We start from the raw sequence: 19,594 nt of genomic DNA on the forward strand, positions 1-19,594 counted from the left end.
ATAAATAACCAGTAAGATAGATATGCCTTTATATCTACCCTGTCCTGTTTAAATACAGAAGATCGACCGGGGCCAAACCTTCACTGTTTTGACATAATTTTAGTTCGAAAATAAGACCGATGCTAACTCTACCTAAGACATCTGTTTACATCCGGTTTAGAATCTGACAATCGTCTTAGATGTGCAAGAAAATTCGTTGAAGACGTTTAATTTGGCTTTAATTTAGTTTTCTTGATAGAATTTTACAAATTGCATGTATCAATGAAAAAGATCGCGATCCAACGATCTTGACAATGACGAATATCCGTACTCGAACTTTTGGTCAAACTCGTGGATATCCGAGTACTCGGATACTCGTTACAGCCCTACAAAGAAGGAGGCTAACAGAAAGAAGAAGGAGTCATCAATGTTTAAACTTCAGTGTTTATCTAAGAATTTCTGTTCATTCCATTTATAGTCCATTTTGAGCATCAGCATGACTCCATATCGCAATTTAATGTTTTTGTTTCATCAACACTCCCAATTTTTTTGCCAGCCATAGCATCAATTGTTTGATACAAAAGAGAAACACATGGTATTCTTCAGCCAAAAGGTAAGATCTGTGGATTTGGGATTGTAAAACCAGTTGTAACTCACATTTGCATTCACACTTGTAAAATAATGTAGTATTACTTTTTCATAAAGTATTAAAACCACCTCCCAAGGTAGTTTATTAATGCTATATTACAGAACCCACTTGACCTTTACATAATTCACGTATTACACCACATATAGTGTGGACACGAACGAGTTTAAAAAATAAACCCAAGTTAATATAGGATTAACTAGAGCTATCACTAAAGTTGATGAATGTACCCCCCGCATGCACTGACACAGTATATTGCAATTTGACGCATACAAGATTGAAAAATTATGTGGACTGTATGTATATAGACTGTATGTATACAGTATAGTAACAAAAAACAAAGTCCCATAACTATGCAGAATATTTATCTAAAAGAACATAACATGCACCATGCACAACTAGGGTTGGTACTCAGATCACTTGTGTGAAGTTTCATTAAATTGTGTGCAAGAGTTCGGAAGATTAGGCGCACACAAGATTGCATATGCAGACTGTATGTACATAGTATGTTAGTAAGAAACAAAGTCCCATAACTCTGCAATTTTTGTTGTTAAAAGAACCTAACATGCCCCATGCACAACTACTGTTGTTACTGATCACTTGTGCGAAGTTTCATTAAATTGTGTCAAGGGGATGAGGAGAAATGGTGTGCACAAGATTATGTCTATGTATATAGTGTAGTAATAAAAAACAAAGTCCCGTAACTATGCAAATTTTTTTTCTGAAAGAACCTAACATGCCCCATTCACAACTACTGTTGTGTTACTGATCACTTGTGTGAAGTTTCATTAAATTGTGTCATGGGGATGTGGAGAGATGGTGTGCACAAGATTGTGTCTACGGACAGACAACCTGAAACCAGTATACCCCCCTTACAACTTTTTCCGGGGGTACAAAAATGTAGTCTGAACATGGTAATAGTTACATAAATAACAAGAGCACCACATGCGGGTGCTTACGCTCATCTGATTTTTTTGTATAATAGAAATATTGTCCTACCCATCATTTTCTAAGTCTAAAAAGGGCCATCATTCTTGCAAAAACAGGACAGAGTTATGTTTCTTGATGTACAGCGTCCACTTATGATGGTGAAAAACTGTTGCAAGTTTTAAAGCAATAGCTTTGATAGTTTATGAGAAAAGCTGACAAACATAATACTCAACCAAGAAAACTGATTTTCTAAGTCCAAAAGGGGCAATAATTATTGCAAAAAGCAAGATGGAGTTATGTTTCTTGCTGTACAGGGTCAGCTTATGATGGTGAACAAGTGTTGCAAGTTTCAAAGTAATAGCTTCGACAGTTTTAAGAGAAAAGGTTGACCTAAACATAGAACTTAACAAAGAAAGCTGATATTTTCTAAGTCCAAAAGGGGCCATAAATCTTGCAAAAAGCAGGATGGAGTTATGTTTCTTGCTGTACAGGGTCAGCTTATGATGGTGAACAAGTGTTCTAAGTTTCAAAGCAATAGCTTTGATAGTTTTGAAGAAAAGCTGACCTAAACATAAAACTTAACCAGACAATGCCGACGCCTATCAAGTGAGGACAATAACTCATTTTTTTTCAAAAAATCAGATAAGCTAATAAAATTCTGTGACATAAAAATCATATCCTTTATACCCGAGTACTAAAAAGTAATTTTTATGTCACAGAATTTGGGTGGGGTCTAGGCCCGGATCCACGGCCCGTGCCACACCCCGCCCCCCTCCAGTTGGCCGAGAAGTGACTTGTACTTATCAAAGATGCCCCTCAAAATTTAGATCCAGAAATGCACCAGAGGCCACCATTTCATACCTGTATTTCAAAATTTTTTAGGGAGAGATCCCCCTCATCCCCCAATCAAGAGGGGAGTATTGTATCCCTCCAATACCTCAAAATTTAGACCTAAAATGCACCAGAAGCCACCATTTTATGCATGTATTTAAAAGATTTCCAGAGGGAGTCAACCTGATCCACCCCTGAACCCCTACCTAACATGGGCAAAGGTGCCCCCTCCAAAACCTTGCGCCTCGGCGTTGATGTCTTTGTTCAAGACTGGTAGCCCCCCCCAGTCAAACAAGAGCTGTCGGAGGACAGCAACGCTCGACTACTCAACAGCCTTGTCGCTTGAATGAATACGAGTCGAAAAAGGGGCATAATTAAGTAAAAAAATAAAAAATAGGGTTATGGAACATGCATAGTGCTTATCAGCTCATGACAGTGGACAAGTGTGTGAAGTTTCAGTCCATTCCCATTAGTGGGTACTGAGATACCAGCTTATATATAAGAATTTAACCCGAAACTCCTAAGTTGAAAAAGGGGCATAATTTTGTAAAATGCGAAGTTGAGTTATTGACCCTTTGCACTGCATGTCATATCATGACAGTGAACTAGTGTGTGAAGTTTCAATCCTTTCCCATTAGTGGATACTGAGATACCAGCTTACATACAAAAACAACCAAAAATTTCTATGTTGAACAAGAGCACCGCCTTGCGGGTGCTGACGCTCATCTGATTTTTTTTTGTATAATAGAAATATTGTCCTACCCATGATTTTCTAAGTCTAAAAAGGGCCATCATTCTTGCAAAAAGCAGGATAGAGTTATGTTTCTTGATGTACAGTGTCCACTTATGATGGTGAAAAACTGTTGCAAGTTTTAAAGCAATAGCTGATAGTTTATGAGAAAAGTTGACTTAAACATAATATTCAACCAAGAAAATGATTTTTCTAAGTCCAAAAGGGGCAATAATTATTGCAAAAAGCAGGATGGAGTTATGTTGCTTGCTGTACAGGGTCAGCTTATGATGGTGAACAAGTGTTGCAAGTTTCAAAGCAATAGCTTTGATAGTTTAAGAGAAAAAGTTTACCTAAACATAAAACTTAACCAAGAAATCTGATATTTTTTAAGTCCAAAAGGGCCATAAATCTTGCAAAAGCAGAATGGAGTTATGTTTCTTGCTGTATAGGGTCGCCTATGATGGTGAACAAGTGTTGCAAGTTTTAAAGCAATAGCTTTGATAGTTTAGGATAAAAGCTGACCTAAACATAAAACTGAACCAAGAAAACTGATTTTCTAAGTCCAAAAGGGGCAATAATTCTTGCAATAAGCAAGATGGAGTTATGTTTCTTGATGTACAGGTCTGCTTATGATGTGAACAAGTATTCCAAGTTTCAAAGCAATAGCTTTGATAGTTTAGGAGAAAAGTTGACCTAAACATAAAACTTAACCAAGAAATCTGATATTTTCTAAGTACAAAAGGGGCCATAAATCTTGCAAAAAGCAAGATGGAGTTATGTTTCTTGCTATACAGGGTCAGCTTATGATGGTGAACAAGTATTCCAAGTTTCAAAGCAATAGCTGTGATAGTTTAGGAGAAAAGCTGACCTAAACATAAAACTTAACCAAGAAATCTGATATTTTCTAAGTACAAAAGGGGCCATAAATCTTGCAAAAAGCAAGATGGAGTTATGTTTCTTGCTATACAGGGTCAGCTTATGATGGAGAACAAGTATTCCAAGTTTCAAAGCAATAGCTTTGATAGTTTAGGAGAAAAGCTGACCTAAACATAAAACTTAACCAGGCAACGCCGACGCCGACGCCGACGCCGACAACCGCTCAAGTGATGACAATAACTCATCATTTTTTTTCAAAAAATCAGATGAGCTAAAAAGGGGCATAATTTTGTAAAAACGTGAAATAAAGTTATGGGACCTGCTTTGTGCATGTCAGATCATGACAGTGAACAAGTGTGTGAAGTTTCAATCCATTCCTATTAGTGAGTACTGAGATACCAGCTTACATACAAAACCTTAACCAAAAAATTCTAAGTCGAAAAAGGGGCATAATTTTGTAAAAAAGCAAAATAGAGTTATGGAACCTGCGCAATCATGCCAATGTAAGTCAGTTTATCACAGTGAATAAGTGTGTGAAGTTCCAATCCATTCCCACAAGTGGTTGCTGAGATACCAGCTTACATACAAAAACTTAACCAAATCGGGACGCGGACGTGGACACCAACGCATGGGCGAGTCCAATAGCTCTACTCTATGAGCTAAAAATTTCTGGATCCCGCCCTGGGGTCCAGGCAACAAGCCGAGTGCCTACAAATAAAAATATTGATTTACCTGGTATTAACTGAGAAGAGATCCTAAAGGAACAGGGCCAAATACTGTGTTACTACTAACACCCAAACTCTGTTCAAACAGCACCCTGTTGATTTCCAGCAAATTGTCTACATCTAATGTTAATCTGGGAATTCTGAAATGTCAAATAAATCTTTTTTGTAAAACAATGTATGCTGCCTAAAAAATTTAGATCTCAAATATTAGATATTTTCTCAGCTGCTTTTAGAATCAACTTGTGATAAGTTATATTGCACAGCTAATTTGCATTTCTGTGTTAATTATCTTTAAATGTCAGCATATCATCAGTAAAGCTTGTTGCAGTAAATACAATAGGGTTATTATAAAATTAGCTTGATCTGGGATGCAGTATTCGGCTCGAGTGGATTTTGCTAGATCGGATCTCACGAGGCGCGCAAGCGCCGAGTGTGATCCGACCTTGCTAATTCCACAAGAGCCGAATACAAAGTCCCAGATCTAGCTACTGTTATAATGACCCTTTTATAACATACCTTTACCATTTTGTTTCTTGTTTTGTTCTTCAACGAAATCTTCAATGTTATTCGATATTAAATGGAACTTACTAAGTTTTTATGTGCATTATTTATAGAAATGTGTCGGGTCATGCATATTAATGAGAATAGTCCGGCAGCATACAATACGGAAGGTACAATACAGAACTTAAAAGGTACAATACGGAATTTTTGTTTGTCCATATTTAATTGTGAAATACAAGTTGAATTTTTACAGAATTCATATAGGTATATAATAAATAAGAATATGTCAATTTATATGATGATAAATGTACCACGTACATATTAAAACATTAACATCTGCTGATTTGTTTGTCTGTATACTAATGGTAAAATATTTTTAACAATTATAGCACCACCTACTTGAAATTAACATCTATGCGGCACTCTATAGGTTTCAGTTTTCTGTCAACTCAGTGGTTCGCTTAACTACCACGTAGCACTGGTTTAACTTCCAGTCTCACTCAGCCTCACTCCGGGAAAAGTCATTCCATGGCCGCGGGATACTGGTGTAGCTTTGTTCTGCAGGGATACACAATGTTGTGGAAATTTTAGCCCATGTAATAATTTGATTAAACCAGTAACGTGAGAACATTATGTCCATTAAATCTGAAAATGAAATAAGAGATAATGAAAATTTAATGCTTTTTCTAAGGCACTGGCCTAGTGTTACGACAATAAAACAGAAGTTATTTAGATATAAGAATTTTTTTTGCTATTTATCTTATGAAGGCCATGAAACTTACTGTCAGAATATGTTATGAAACACATAAGAATTACGACATTTTTCCATTCAAAACTAAGAGTTTTGTAACAGAGGGTACCAGAAGTAAACTGCCCTAATTATAAAGCTTTACATTTAACATTCGTTACACGTATTCCTCCGTGAAATATTCACCAGGTCAAGACTGCATGAAAATATTTATTACCGCATGAAAATATTTATAACTGCAGCTCCCGACTTGAGCGTAATTTTTTCTTTTCTTGATTTGGCATTTTTATCTAACCTGCCACGTAGTAACAGGGTGAGCTTTTGTGATCGCCCATCATCCGTCGTCTGTCTGTCTGTTCATAAATTTCTTATGAACATAAACAACACCATAGTTTTCAACAGATTTTTATCAAACTTGAAAAAATTTAAATTGGCATAATATCTCAGTTTCTTTTGAAAACTGGCCAGATCCCATCATGGGTTCAAGAGTTATGGCTCCTTAAACGGCCAAAATTTGCTATTTTGGCTTGTGAACATGATAAAACCACATTTTGCAATTGATTTTAATAAAACTTGCACACAAGTTGTATTGGCATAATTTTCTGTTCCTTTGAAAACTGGCCAGATCCCATTTTTGGCTTGTGAACATTAGGTAGAGAATATATTTTGCAACTGATTTTAATACAACTTGCCTGCAACTTGTATTTGCATAGTATCTTAGTTCCTTTCGAAAAGTGGCCAGATCCCATCATAGGTTCCAGAGCTATGGCCCCTTGAAGGGCCGAAAATTGCTTTTTAATACAGCCATATAGAGACTTCATTTATGGTTTGATTTGACACAAACTTGCAAACTATCCTTAACAACAATAGATCTTGGATTCCATGATGAATCCGACTGATCCAAACATAGGGTCTGGAGTTACCACCCCTGACTGACACCTGAAAGAGCCAAAATATGTTAATTTTACCTTGTGAACATGATAGGAGTGACATTTTACATTCGATTTTAACCAGACTTACAACTTCAGTCACAATGTTATCTTGGTTATTTTTGAAAACCGGCCAAATTCCATCATTGGTTCTAGAAGTACTTCCTCTGAAAGAAGCAAACTTTTCTATATTGGCCCTTTCAGCCATATAAAGGTTTCATTTATGCTTCTATTTGACACAAACTTCCACAGAATGTTTATCTTGATGATTCCTATGCAAAAGTTCAAAATTGGGTCATATGGGGTCAAAAACTAGGTCACCTGGTCAAATGGAAGGGAAAGTTTCTTACCTAACACTAGACGCCATATTTATGATCATATCTTCATGAAATTTGGTCAGAATGTTTATCTTGATGATTTCTAGGCCAAGTTTGAAACTGGGTCATGTGGATTCAAAAACTAGGTCACCTGGTCAAATGAAAGGAAAAGCTTGTTAACACTCTTAAGCAGCCACATTTAAGACCCTATCTTTATGAAACTTGTTTATCTTGATGATTCCAATGCTAAGCTCAAAACTGGGTCATATGGGGTCAAAAACTATGGCACCTAGTCAAATGAAAGAAAAAGCTAATAAATACTCTAGACGCCATATTTATGACCCTATCTTCATGAAATTTGGTCAGAATGTTCATCTTGATGATTTCTAGGCTGTTCAAAACTGGGTCATGTGGGATCAAAAACTAGGTCGCCCACTTTAATCAAAAGAAAATTGCTTGTTGCTAAGGCCATATTTATGACCCTATCTTCATGAAGCTTGGTAAGAATATTTATCTTGATTTCAAGGCCAAATTTTAACAGGTTAGCAATATAGGATACATGACCCTCTTCTTAAGATAGCTAAGAAACAAAAACTTATAAAATTATGATTTTGCACCTTTTAACGAACATGGATTTTTATTGCGCATCTATTAAAAAGTGTTAGATGCATATGTGTATTAACTGCAATCATCTGAGATGCTGACTGTTGAAAAATGATTTAGATATAGATTCATTTTATAAATACAAGTATTATCCCATTTTGCAGGAACACATCGCTTTGTGATTTTTTCAGATGATGTGCATATATCTATCTGCACTTCAGGTTGCTCCTCTGACTTTCACATTGTTGTTCAGCACTGACATTTTACAGACCCCAAAGCTGCTTCCTCATAAATCTTAATATTGTGAATATAACCTTGTGTGAAATAGTTTAAACCTGTATAAAGAACGCAATATGACAAGTTTTTAGAACTTAATTTTGGCAAAAATGTGTAAGAGTTATTTTCTGGTACTTTCTCAAGTGAATCAGTTATAGCAGTAGCGTGCATGTCCACCATTTCTGAGAGAGCTTGTGAGACTATCAACATCAAAGGGAGGTGGGGGCGTTCCTTACGCAAAAAAATAATATCTATGCATTATGACTTGGGGTTACAATGTACATAAAATCTAATCTGAAGTGAGAATATTAAGAAATTAAAATATTTTTCTTTCTTGAGAAAAACCTTTGCTGCCAAAAATAATGTAATTATACAATGAAAGATACATTTCAATTTAATATTTCAGACACTCTGAAGGAAGTTGATGAGATCTGACTGCATAATGAAGCCATGGCCAATTTCTACATTTTCGATATAGCATCAAACAAAGGCAATTATTATACTCAAAATTACTTTTTTTTTTCTTTGTTCTAAATTTCATGAACAAGAGTGCCGCCAAGTGGGGCAATATACGCCCGAAGGGTTACATCAGAGGATGGGAGCAAAACTTAAACAGGAGGGCCATGAAGGCCCTGTATCGCTCACCTGACCTACTGATCTAAAGATCATCAAGAGTTTCATTATGATATGGTCATAAATGTGGCCTCTAAAGTGTTAACTAGCTTTTCCCTTGATCTAACCTGGTGACTTAGTTTTTGACCCCACGTGACCCAGATTCGAACTTGACCTAAAGATCATCAAGATTAACATTCTGACTTAGTTTCAAGAAGATACAGTCATAAATGAGGCCTCTAGAGTGTTAACTAGCTTTTCCTTTGATTTGACCCAATGACCCTAGTTTTTGACTCCACCTGACCCAGATTTGAATTTGAGCTATAGATCATCAAGATTAACATTCTGACCAAGTTTTATTAAGATATGGTCATAAATGTGGCCTCTAGAGTGTTAACTAGCTTTTCCTTTGATTTGACCTGGTGACCTAGTTTTTTATCCTACATGACCCAAATTCAAACTGGACTTTAAAATCATCATGATTAACATTCTGACCAAGTTTCATGAAGATACAGTCATAAATATGGCCTCTACAATGTTAAGCTTTTCCTTTGATTTGACCTGGTGACCTAGTTTTTGACCCCAGATGACCAAGTATCAAACTTGTCCAAGATTTTATTGAGGGTAACATTCTGACCAAGTTTCATTAAGATTGGGCCAAAATTCTGACCTCTAGAGTGTTAACAAGCCTTTCCTTTGATTTGACCTGGTGACCTAGTTTTTGACCCCAAATGACTCGATATAAAACTTATCCAAGATTTTATTAAGGGTAACATTCTGACCAAGTTTCATTAAGATTGGGCCAAAAATGTAACCTCTAGAGTGTTAACAGTCATATTGTTGACGATGGATGGACGGACGACTGAAGACGGACGACAGACACAGGGCAATCACTAAAGCTCACCTTGAGTGCTTCCTGTTCAGGTGAGCTAAAGACTTGACTGTTGAAGCCCAAAGGACAGGAACAACAAAAAAGAGCTGTCGGAGGACAGCAACGCTCGACTATTCAACAGCCTTGTCACTTGAATGAATACGAGTCAAAAAAAGAGGCATAATTTAGTAAGAAAGTAAAACAGAGTTATGGAACCTGCATAGTGCTTATCAGCTCATGACAGTGGACAAGTGTATGAAGTTTCAATCCATTCCCATAAGATACCAGCTTACATATAAGAATTTAACCCAAAACTCCTAAGTTGAAAAAGGGGCATAATTTTATAAAATGCGAAGTTGAGTTATTGACCCTTTGCACTGCATGTCATATCATGACAGTGAATTAGTGTGTGAAATTTCAATCCTTTCCCATTAGTGGATACTGAGATACCAGCTTACATACAAAAACTTAACCAAAAATTTCTATGTTGAAAAAGGGGCATAATTTTGTAAAAAAGCAAAATAAAGTTATGGGACCTGCTTTGTGCATGTCAGATCATGACAGTGAACAAGTGTGTGAAGTTTCAATCCATTCCCATTAGTGAGTACTGAGATACCAGCTTACATACAAAACCTTAACCAAAAAATTCTAAGTCGAAAAAGGGGCATAATTTTGTAAAAAGGCAAAACAGAGTTATGGAACCTGTGCAGTGTAAGTCAGTTTATCACAGTAAATAAGTGTTTGAAATTTCAATCCATTCCCACAATTGGTTACTGAGATACCAGCTTACATACAAAACCTTAACCAAATATTTCTAAGTCAAAAAAGGGGCATAATTTTGTAAAAAAGCAAAACAGAGTTATGGAACCTGTGCAATGTAAGTCAATTTATCACAGTGAATAAGTGTGTGAAGTTTCAATCCATTCCCACAAGTGGTTGCTGGGATACCAGCTTACATACAAAAACTTAACCAAATAGGGACGCGGACGCCGACGCATGGGCAAGTCCAATAGCTCTACTATTTTATGAATAGTCGAGCTAAAAAGAAGAAATTCCCATCCCCCCTCCCCCCCCCAAAAAAAATTTTTTTAAGTCCACAAAAACATTCTTACAAGGTAAAGTTATGTCAAAATACATCTAAAAATTGGATGTACCATCCATATTGTACCACAGAAAAGTGGTCTCGGTTTTTCCATATGGCCAATAATAAAAAAAGTTTCAAAATAAGCTTTTTTTAGTAAAAAAAAAGGAAGTAATTAAAAAAAAAAATATTGCAAGAGAACAAAAAGGGATATGCCAAATAAGAACAAGAGCAATGCAATGCAGAGCAATATACACAAAGCAGTCATATATGACCTTTGACCCCTAAGTGTGACCTTGACCTTGAAGCAAGTCATCCAAAACATGCGCTCTGCACGTTACCTCAGTGTTGTGAACATTTGTGCCAAGTTTCTTTGATATCATTCAAGCAGTTCAAGAATTACAGAGCAGACACGAAACACACTCATATGACCTTTCACTCCTAAGTGTGACCTTGACCTTGAACCTAGTCATCCGAAACAAGTGACCTTGAAATGACACATCCAAAACATGCACTCTGCACGTCGTCTTGGTGTAGTGAACATTTGTGTCAAGTTTCTTTGAAATTCTTCAAGGGGTTCAAGAGTTACAGAGCGGACATGAAATTGCTAACGGATGGATGGACAGACGGACACCTGGACCATTATATAATTCGGGCGTATAAAAACTTTCTTTGAGGATTCCATTTTTACAGACATCTGAAAGAGTAATCAATGAACTGTATTTTCCAAGCAAACTTTCTGATCAAGCCAATTGACTGTATTACAATAATGATATCTAGCACAGTCAATTAATGCCGTTTGCTGCTATGATTTCTTTTTTACATGTTAAATAATTCTCAAGCTTTGTGAAATTACTGGACAAATTACAAAGTTATAATTATTGTATCACTTAAAGAAAATTTATTTGACAAATATTTCTATTATTCATTAAAAGTTATTCCTTAGTATTGCAAAAAAAAGATAGTATCTGGTAGCTGAACAGTAAACATTTCAATTTTGTTACATCTTTTATCAATTCCCAGTTTAGAAAGGTAACATAGCTTGTCTGAAATTCAAGAGTTTGGTCAGACAGTCTGGCAACTGTGAGAAAAGTCTGCATGATCCTAAATATTACAATAAAGGCACGAATCCTGTGGTAATACATGTGTACTTAGTATCAATCTATAAAAACAAGTGGCCAGATGGTTAGTTTTTCACTTGATAACAACCATAACAGTGTAAACAAGTTTATTACTATTCAGGAAAAAATATCTGACCAATTTCCATTAGAACCAAAAATTGTTCTTCTGATGTAAAAGACAATTTTCAATTCAGATCTGACATACTGACAGTTTGTTTTATCCCAATGACCCGATTAAATTGTCAAAAATTTCATAAAAAATTTACAAGTTTCGGAAAATTGAGCAAAAAAGGCATACTTGCATACACTTTCTCGATTAATACTACCTAGATTTATCACATGACAATTTGAAATATCAAGACTTCATGTTATTCTCGAAGACAGTGGAAACAAGCTTATTCTTTGAATTGATGTACCTATTTTTACCCACATACCAGAGTAATAAATCATATATCATGCTACAAACATTCCTCAATTTCATCCACATAAATGAACAAGAGTGTTAAACCTTTCCTTTGATTTGACCTAGTTTTTAACTACAAACAACTGTTTTGAACATGGCCTAGGAATCATCAAGATAAACATTCTGACCAAGTTTCATGAAATTAGGGTAATAAATGTGGCCTCAAGTCTTGACAAGCTTTTCCTTTGATTTGGCCATGTGACCTACTTTTTGACCCCATATGACCCAGATTTAAATCTGACCTAGAAATCATCAAGATAAACATTCTGACCAAGTTTCATGAAGATAGGGTCTTAAATGTGACCCAGATTTAAATCTGGCCTAGAAATCATCAAGATAAACATTCTGATCAAGTTTCATGAAGATAGGGTCTTAAATGTGGGACTTAATGTGGCCTTTATGTTAACACGCTTTTCCTTCGATTTGACTTGATGACCTAGGTTTTGACCAGACATGACCCAGTTTCGATCCAGACCTAGAGATCATCAAGATAATCATTCTGGCCATGATAGAATATAGCCGGTTTTCAAAAGGAACAGATCTTATTGTGACTTAACTTGCTTGTAAGTGTGGTTAAAATCAAATATAAAATGTCACTTCTATCATGTTTACTAGGTAAAAATTAACAAATACATGTATTGGCTCTTTCAGCAGTCAATCAGGGGCCGTAACTCTGGAACCTATAACTGGATCAGACAGATTCATCATGAACTCCAATATTTATTATTATCAAAAATATTTTACAAGTTTGTATCAAATCAAACCATAAATTAAGTCTCTATATGGCTGCAAAAGCCAAAATAGCAAATTTTGGCCCTTCAAGGAGCCATAACTCTGGAACCCATGATGGGATCTGGCCAGTTTTCGAAAGGAACCGAGATATAATGCCAGTACAAGTTGTGTGCCACTTTGATTAAAGTTGATAGCAAAATGTGCAAATGAAATTGTGGACAGACATGGACAAATGGCAGACTATGTGACAGATGAGCTAAAAATACCTTGTCTGATATTATTTGCTTGATTGCATCCTCTGCTTTAAAAAAGATTCTTACAGATTTAAATTGCCTGTGAAAACTAGATACTATGACTATCATTTGCTCAACAGAATGTTAAAATGACAAAAGAATGTTCATGCATGTACCTATTGCCCAATTACATATTTCTCCCAGATTCCATTGTTTGTATTATCCCTCAATATTGGATACAATTCCATCAGTGTCCCAGTCAGTTGCAGAGTTTCTGTGTCAGTTGGCCTGCCTCCATAGGTATCTATCATGGAGTCCATAGATAGTCATATAATTTTTTTTCTCTTCATGTCTACCTCTTTGACGATGCAGTTCAAGAGGTTTTCAATAACCAATGATTTTGAATAGAGAAAACAGATGTCAAGCTGAAATTGCTTGAAGGTCCAACTACTGCAGGAGATGGCACTGGACTCATTGCTTGCTTCATGACTCTCGACTTTTCCAGTGGAATAACTTCTATTTAATCTGTGTCATCATGCTGTATAAAGGAAGATATTTTTAATTCAGATGGGTTTGATATTTCATTCTGATCTAATTTACAGTGAGTGTTCTGCCGTGATGGGGGAGAGAGTAGGGTTTTACGGCGAATCGACACAAAATGGTCATATATCGCCTAGAAGGAGTTATATTGAGAACGCCAATTGTATATATATATATAAGCATATCTAAAATCATTTTTTTAATGTAAAGCATATCTAAAATCATTTTTATAATGTAAAGCATATCTAAAATCATTTTTATAATGTAAAGCATATCTAAAATCATATCTAAAATCATTTTTATAATGTAAAGCATATCTAAAATCATTTTTATAATGTAAAGCATATCTAAAATCATTTATGTGAAAAAGAAGTCCACGAGTATACATTTTGAAGGGGTGACCCCTGCGCGTGACCCCTGAGTATCGGCCAACTGAAATTTGATCTTGTTTTTAATGTTTAGCCTGTCTACTTTCGTTTTCGTTACGTCTGTGAATAACTTTGGATCGATTGAGAGCATTTCCATGTTGTCAACCATAAACATAAAACGTTATATAACGTATAAGCGTTTAACGGCCCATTCACACTTCCATTGAATCAACATTTGAGTGTCGACCAACGCAAGTTCGACCTTGAATGTCAAGTTTAGCCTTTGTACTTTCATTTTCTGGACTTCTGTGAATTACTTTGGATCGACTGAGATAATTTCTATGTTGTCAAACACATACATAAGCCGGGCGAGATTGCATGAAAATGTGCCCAGTGTCCTAAGGATACTAGGAATATTATTTTTATACTAAAAATGATTGTTTTTTCGACATTTGTTGACACGTTTGTACTAAAACAGATGTTTCAGAGACAATTAGCTATAGAATATGCATTTTTGGAAATATATATATAATTCATGTCCGTACCTGTAAAGTAATAATAGAATAAACATTTATTATACGAAATTTATTTTGAAATCATTTCTGAAATGTCAAAGTCAGCTGCTCTTAAATATGGATAGATCTTACCTCAGAGACACACGCTGACAATTTCAGCGCTTTTGAACAATTTGGCGAAGTTCCAAAAACCTCCATAAACACTTGTTCCGTTACGGACACCTGTGGGATTTGTGTTTATTCCGAGGTCAAATATTTGTTCGTAAATGTAAAGCTGACATATGCTAAAGCAAAGGTATTTCAAATTGTTAGAAATGGGTGAAAATTTACTCCTTATTTAGCAAAAAAAAAAAAAAAAAAAAAAAAAAAAAACGGAAGAAGAAAGGAATCCACGCGCCTACATTTTGAAGTGGTGACCCCAGCGCGTGACCCATGAGTATCGGCTAACGCAAATTTGACCTTGATTTTCAAGTTTAGCCTGTCCATTTTCATTTTCTTATTTCTGTGAATAACTTTGGTTCGACCTTAATTGTCAAGTTTAACCTTTATACTTTCGTTTTCTTTACTTCTGTGAATTACTTTGGATCGGTTGAGATCATTAATTTCTATGTTGTCAAACATATACATAAGCCGGGCGAGATTACATGAAAATGTGCCCGGTGTCCTAAGGATATTAGGAATATTATTTTTGTATTAAAAATGATTGTTTTTTTTTTTTCGACATTTGTTGACACGCTTGTACTAAAAAAGACGTTTCAGTTAAAACTAGCTACAGAAAATGCATTTTTCGAAATGTATATCTCATGTCGGCGCCTGTACAGTAATAAAACGTATTAGCGTCTGAGGGCACTTTCACGCTTTCGTAGAATAAACATTTATTATACGAACTTCATTTTGAAACTATTGAGTCGGTAGCTCCTTAATATTGAAAGATCTTATTTCAGAGTCATACACTGACAATTTCAGACACCATCAAAAAAGCCCTTTTGAACGATTTGACGAAGTTCCAAAGATCTTGATAAACACTTGCTCCGTTACGGACACCTGTGGGATTTGTGTTTATTCCGAGGTCAAACATTTGTTCGTAAATGAAAAGCCTACATATCATGCTAAAGCACAGGTGTTTCAAATTTTTAGAACTGGGTAAAATTTATTCCCTATTTAGCAAAAAATGAAAGAAAAAAAAAACGAATTTCACGCGCATACATTTGAAGTGATGACCCATGCGCGTGACCCCTGAGTATCGGCCAACGCAAATTTGACCTTGATTTTCAAGTTTAGCCTGTCTGCTTTTATTTCGTTACTTCTGAGAATAATTTTGGATCGATTCAGATCAGTTCTATGTTGTCAAACACTTACATAAACGTAATATAACGTATTAGCGTCTGACGGCCCATTCACGCTTCCGTAGAATCAACATTTGAGTATGGACCAACGCAAATTCGACCTTGATTGTCGAATTTAGCCTTTTTACTTTCATTTTCTTTACTTCTGTGAATAACATTGGATCGGTTGAGTTCATATGTTCTCAAACACATATCTAAACGTAAAATATGTATTAGCGTCTGAGGGCACATTCACGCTTCATGGACCAACGCAAATTCGACCTTGATTGTCGAATTTAGCCTTTTTACTTTCATTTGTTTTACTTCTGTGAATAACTTTGGATCGGTTGAGATCATATGTTCTCAAACACATATCTAAACGTAAAATATGTATTAGCGTCTGAGGGCCCATTCACGCTTCCGTAGAACCAACATTTGAGTATAGACCAACGCAAATTCGACCTTGATTTTCTTTACCTCAGTCTGTGAATAACTTTGGAGCGATTGAGATAATTTCTATGTTGTCAAACACATACATAAGTCATGCGGGATTGCATGAAAATGTGCCCGGTGTCCTAAGAATGTTAGAAATATCATTTTTATACTATGATTGTTTTGCGACATTTGTTGAAGTGTTTGTACAAAAACGGATGTTTGAGATAAAAATAGCTATAGAAAATGCATTTTGTTGGCAAATGTGTATATCATTTCCGCACCTGTAACGTAATAAAGCGTATTAGCGCCTGAGGACCCTTCCATGCTTCCATAGAATCAACATTGAGTATCGACCAATACAAATTCGACCTTGATGGATTCAAGTTTAGCCGGTCTACAATCTTGCTTTACTTCTGTGAATAACTTTGGATCGATTGAGATCATTTTTATGCTGTCAAACGTATACATATGCCGGGCAAGATTGCATGAAAATGTGCCCGGTGTCCTATAGATATTAGGTATATCATTTTTGTACTAAAATGATTTTTTTTCGATATTTCTTGACACGTTTATACTTAAACAGACTCTTTAGATAAAAATAGCTATAGAAAATTCATTTTTGGAAATGTGTATATCATTTTCGAACCTGTTAGCGTCTGAGGATCCTTCCATGCTTCCGTAGAATCAAGATTTGAGTAACGACCAATGCAAATTCGACATTGACTTTTAATTTTAGCCTGTCTACTTTCATTTTCTTTACTTCTGTGAATAAATTTGGATCGATTAAGATCATTTTTATGTTGTCAAACACATACATCGGGATAGATTGCATGAAAATGTTCCCGGTGTACTAAGGATATTAGGAATATCATTTTTGTACTAAATATAATTATTTTTCGACATTTGTTGAAACTTTGTACGAAAACAGACGTTTGTGACAAAAATGGCTATAGAAAATACTTTTGGAACTGTGATAATTGGTTATGAGAATATGTCGTTTGACAACTTATTTATCTTTAGCTCTGACCGCCATGTGTTTTACGAATCAAAGAAACCTTCGTAAAGACCCATCAAGGAACACTTGTATAAACTTATTTTAAAATCAGACCTATAGTTTCTGGCAAGATATTTTAAGGGTCGCCTCTGTATACATACAAGATGACCACGCATTTTCGCGTTTGACACATCGAATTAATTTGAACAACCTTTAAGTTAGTAAAAAATCCAATCAAATTTTGTGCAAAAGTAATTTGAAATTGATAAAGAAGATTTTGAAAGTTTATGAAATGAATATAGCGGAAAGCTGTTTTATACAAATCGGAATAATTTGGTAAAGAATTAATAAAGAATCATTTATATACAAAATCGGACAAGCAGATTAGGAGATGTTGTTTGAAGAATTTTCTACTTTTAGCTCTGGTGCCGTTAGCCAGCTTTAGAAATGGAGTACGAAAGGAACACCGAGTCATAGTTTCGTCAACTTCTACTATTAAAATGGTATACGAGTACTCTGCGCATGTGTATACATTTTCACGCACGTATCTCTATTTCCATGTAGTCTGTTTTGGCGGCTACGTTCTATGAATGAACATTTGATTTGATCAGGTTGATTTTGTCCTGGTTTTCCACATGTAATATTGAAACAAGTGGAGTTCACTGTTTGTATAATTTCTAAAAATGAATTAAATTTCATAATAGAGTAGGAATTGTAATAGATAATTAACTGCTAAATAGATGACAAGATACATTTATTTTGTCGAGAATAATTTTACATATTAAGTGCAGCAATAGAAACCCACGCCATTAAGGGCGGTATCGTCGTCCAAGACCCGAGGACTCTCTATTTTTGTTCTTAAACCACAAATGGCAGAATTAGGGCCACAGTCTGCACTGAAGGAGCCATATGTACCCAAGAACCCTTCACCTGGATCTTTTGCAATTACATAGGTCTGGCCATTACCATCAAAGCTACGACATTTAAATTTGACGAAGTTTGCTGTTTAATCGTCTCCTGAAGTTCCGAGCTAAGATACAAAGAACATCTCATTAGTTTTAACGGTTTGTTTTATGTGCGAAAATTTAATCTGTTGATCTCTAAAAATTTCTTGGTTATATAATAATAAATGAACAATGAAGTGCAAGGAACACGTAATTTTTCAAAGAATCTGCATTACCTGCTCGTCTAAGCTCAAACCTTCATGTCTACAATATATTTCAATGTTTTGCAATTAACGCAAGCAAACAGATACTTTAGGTATGGAACGGATCTTCTTATAAAGCTAAAGAAAATACACGCCAGATCTATCATAGAGGAAGAACACTCCCGGTGCTATCTCTAAATTTCTTTTGGATTCGATTATGAAATAAAGACTTAATATCGGTCGCAGTAGTCCGATCTCCTTCTAGTCCGAACGCCCGCTTGTCTGAAAGCACGCCAGTCTAAGACCGAAATTGAAGAATGAAAATCTAGCTACCTTTACCACAAACCAAACTGAAATTACCATAATTCTATAAATATTGAAGTCTGGACCAACGAGAGTGCCGATCAGCGGGCCTAGGACTAACGTGACAGCTAACAACTGGGCAGATCAGCAATGCCTGTTGACTTTCATATTAGCGTGTTATTGGATGAACGGGCCTTCGGATGAACGATTAAATTGATATGACGTCAAATTTGACTTTCAGACCAGCGGGGCCTCGGAATGTCGAGCATTAGGAATAGTGCGCCGGCAGACTAGCAAGGATTCAGACAGTTTATTTTTTTAACATATTTTCGGCCACCTAAGTAACATAATAAATGAAGATGAGCTTACGTATTCTTCTACTTGCAAGCTGAAAGCAATCAGTACATCAGAACCTGAACATACTGTTTCTCCTACCCAGTCTCCCCACTGCGACTGCTCCGAAGTTACAGCCCCAGCAGTACCGCCATTTTGCGATTTATTGCATTCAAAGAGCTGTCATCCCAGATTCCCATTTGTGGTTCAATCTGTGAAAAAGAAAGATATTAAGAAAGGTCATTACGTTTATAAAAGAGGCTGTTTTCACTGATTAAGGTTTTTAAGACTAATTTTAGTATGCTCAGAATTATTTCATTTTAGAAACTACTTGTGAATTCAAATGTAGCTGATAACGTTTAAGAAAAATGAATGACTGATCAATCTGCCTTTTTTACATTGTCGCACTTTTTTTTTCCTTTAAGTA

General features: G+C 35.7%; 1 long non-coding RNA gene across 2 annotated transcripts in view; it reads right to left on the reverse strand.

Moving 5' to 3' along the window:
* LOC123540713 (uncharacterized) overlaps window positions 1-13,726 on the reverse strand; it is a 31,029-nt gene extending 17,303 nt beyond the window's left edge. The window contains exons 1-3 of one of the 2 annotated variants that reach the window (XR_008367892.1): window positions 13,384-13,726; window positions 5,621-5,779; window positions 4,728-4,860 (exon numbers count right to left, since the gene is read on the reverse strand). This is a non-coding gene — a long non-coding RNA (uncharacterized LOC123540713). Of the gene's footprint in view, window positions 1-4,727; window positions 4,861-5,620; window positions 5,867-13,383 lie in introns of both variants that reach the window. The other variant, XR_008367891.1, reaches the window with a different exon arrangement.
* Between the last annotated feature and the right edge of the window lie 5,868 nt (window positions 13,727-19,594).

Source organism: Mercenaria mercenaria, chromosome 16 (genome assembly GCF_021730395.1).
Source record: "Mercenaria mercenaria strain notata chromosome 16, MADL_Memer_1, whole genome shotgun sequence".
Classification (NCBI taxonomy): Eukaryota; Metazoa; Mollusca; class Bivalvia; order Venerida; family Veneridae; genus Mercenaria; species Mercenaria mercenaria.